This window comes from Amborella trichopoda, chromosome 4 (assembly GCF_054954075.1).
Source record: "Amborella trichopoda isolate Santa Cruz 75 chromosome 4, AtrichopodaSantaCruz75HAP2 v2.0, whole genome shotgun sequence".
Classification (NCBI taxonomy): Eukaryota; Viridiplantae; Streptophyta; class Magnoliopsida; order Amborellales; family Amborellaceae; genus Amborella; species Amborella trichopoda.
Window position 1 is genome coordinate 3,692,894 of NC_142339.1, and position 2,816 is coordinate 3,695,709.

A 2,816-nucleotide genomic window follows, 5' to 3' on the forward strand; every position below is an offset into this window, starting at 1 on the left:
ATGGTAAAAGCAACTTATAGCTCAAGCCAAATCCTCCACAATATTCATATGGCTTCCAAATCCTTGAAAATTCCCTTGTGGCTTGCCATAGGGAACTAACTCTATTAGAATATAGGATTCTCCCCTCTACCTCCATCTCAATAAGCTTCATTGAGCTCTTTGCAGCACAACTCTTTCAAATCTTCCCCAACCCTTCATGTTAACAGGCTCTCCTGAGCTCCCCATCAAATTCTGGACTGGGGTATCCTTGTTATCAAACACGCCCTTTAAAACTTGTCAAAAATAAGTTTGTAGTTTGTACCCATTGAGGTAGTCATCTTTTTTCAAGAAATCAAGTCTTTTAAGTAGTTTTTTTGCTAGTCATCCAGGCCCTTGCAAAAGCTCTAGCTCGAAAATTTTGAGAGTTTGACAAGTATGGGTGCTCTGGGTAGTCTGGTGGGCCATGTTGTTTCAGGATCCGTATACTTTCTCCTAGGTCTATGGCACCTCTTCGACCACATCAAGCTCCACGCGTCGAACCCAAGCTCTTACCACTCTTGGCCTTGGTTCCCCTTCCCCTTGGTCAGGCACGCCGAGCTCTACCTGTTGATGTCCATGTCAATGATGTTTATGTCCACGGCGATTTTCTTGCACCAGGGGCGTACCCAACTCTAGAACCGGACTGGTCGATACCATCTCCAGAACTTCTAGCATGCATCCATGGCCTTCTTCCTGTTTCTCTACTCTTTTGTGGCCTAAGATCCAGGTTCACAAGGGGTTCATAGAGCTGTTATTGCTCTAGCCTTTGCCCAAGAATTGCTCTTATTGCACTTCCACTCATCTGATCGCATGGAAGTACCACTGGCTCTTGCAGCTGGTCCTTTTTGTGACAGTAGTGACTACTTTGTTGTCTATCCCTTACCCTGAGAGCTTCTTGGTGACCTTTGTCAGGTCATTTAGCCTTGTTTTCAAAGGTGTGTGGTCCATAGACATAGGGTTTACGCTGTGGATCCCTAGCTTGAACTCAAAGGGCTGTAGCGTAAGGCTTGAAGAAGGGTGGGCTCTTGTTAGGTGTAGGGGCCATGAAGAACTAAGTAGGGATAAATCCTTAGTAAACCTGCAATTTAGTTTTTTTTGGCTTGGGTGACTGTTTTTGCAGTGTTATTTTATGTGGGTTTGTTGAAGAAGTATGGGGAGAAGGTAGGATGTGTTGGCTTGGAGCAAGAGGAAGAGGAAGAGGTGCCAAAAAAAGCTCGAGTAAAACTGGAGTTTTGTGCAAACTGGGAAAGGGCTGCCAAAAAACTGTGTTGGAAAGATAAGAAGGGATGGTAGATTTGTGTATGATTCCAAGGAGGTTCACCTAAAAGTGCACCAAATGTAGCCTGTGCAAATTGAATATGCCTGTAATTCTTGCTGTTTCAATTTTAGCTCCATAATTTAAGGGTGAGGTTTTTCCAAGGCGCCCTCCTTATACTGTAGAAATAAGATGCACACCCTTAAATTTTGATTGGACTATAATATGTATTCCAAAATAAAAGGGAGAGGTTCTATATATTTGGAAATTTCAATAAATTATGGGATTAAAAATTGTTGGGAACCAAAACTTTTCCGATTACCCATTGTTGCGTTGAACCCCACAATATAACAAATCCAATACCTCGAAACATGTTCATTTATTACTGGTAAATTGATTTTAAGAAATCCAAATACCCAAGAATGGTATATGGTGTAATAAATTTGGGAAAAAGAAAAAGATGAAATCAATAGAAGAAAAAATAAAAAATAAAGCGCACAGCCATACACTACAAACTGTAATTCGATCGCCATCAGGCACAAATATATGTGGTTCACCCAAACCGAGCTATATCTATAGGCAATTGGCAAAAATGAATTCACCATCAATGGGCAAAAATTACAAGTTTTTGGTTTGGTAGGGATTACATCATATCCTTTCTTTGTCATTGTCGACCAACTCCTTTGTTGTAAAGAAATGCTAATGAAATCCAGCTCAATATAAAGGCACGCCAATTATACGGTTTGTACAAAACCCCCAATCTCCAAAACTTCTCTTCACTCTCTTATATTTTCGCTCTACAATGCACTTTTATGGACATCTATAAAAGCTCATTTTCATATGACAAAAATACCCCTAATAAAATGGAGAATATGAAATGGGGGTAATTTGCATCACCTTCCCAATAATCTCTACATTTGATGTAAATTCACACCCTTGCCTTGTCAAACCACATTTGGTTATTTTTTTTATTATTGAACTTAAAAAACTTAGCCAACGCTGCAAGCACCCTAGCCAAATAACCTCTATGAACATACCTTGCTTATATTCCTTCATGCTTGTTCTTCTTATGCAAATTCTACCTTCTTTAACCCTCATCATTGAATTCTTAAGGTATGCCACCTCCTAACATGCTTTAGGTGAAATATATCCTGCACACCTACAAGCACAACTAGTGTTTAGTCTCTTACTCTAGTGACCCTTTGCATAAGTTGTTCCCATAAAACCTTCTTTATATTTATAGTCTTGGCAATAGTTGCTCTTATTTCTCAAATTTTGAAATACCTATTTCACTCTATTCAAATATTTTTGTCTTAGGCTAAACACAAGCCAATCAAGAAGCCAACAAACAAGTGCAATAACAAATTTTGCACAAACTATGGCCATGATGAAAATTAACATTAGAGTTGTATATAATGCTCTAATCACATTGGCCCTTCAATCACCAAATTTTGAGCATTGGTTTGAAATAAATTCATGAGGCATTTCCAGAATCATATCCTCTTATGAAAGTCCCAAAGCCTCATTTTCTGCACCTTTTTTA

General features: G+C 39.1%; 1 pseudogene; it reads left to right on the plus strand.

Annotated features, from left to right (window-relative positions):
- Positions 1 to 414: 414 nt before the first annotated feature.
- LOC18439336 (uncharacterized) lies at positions 415 to 1,311 on the plus strand (annotated as a pseudogene).
- Positions 1,312 to 2,816: the final 1,505 nt, after the last annotated feature.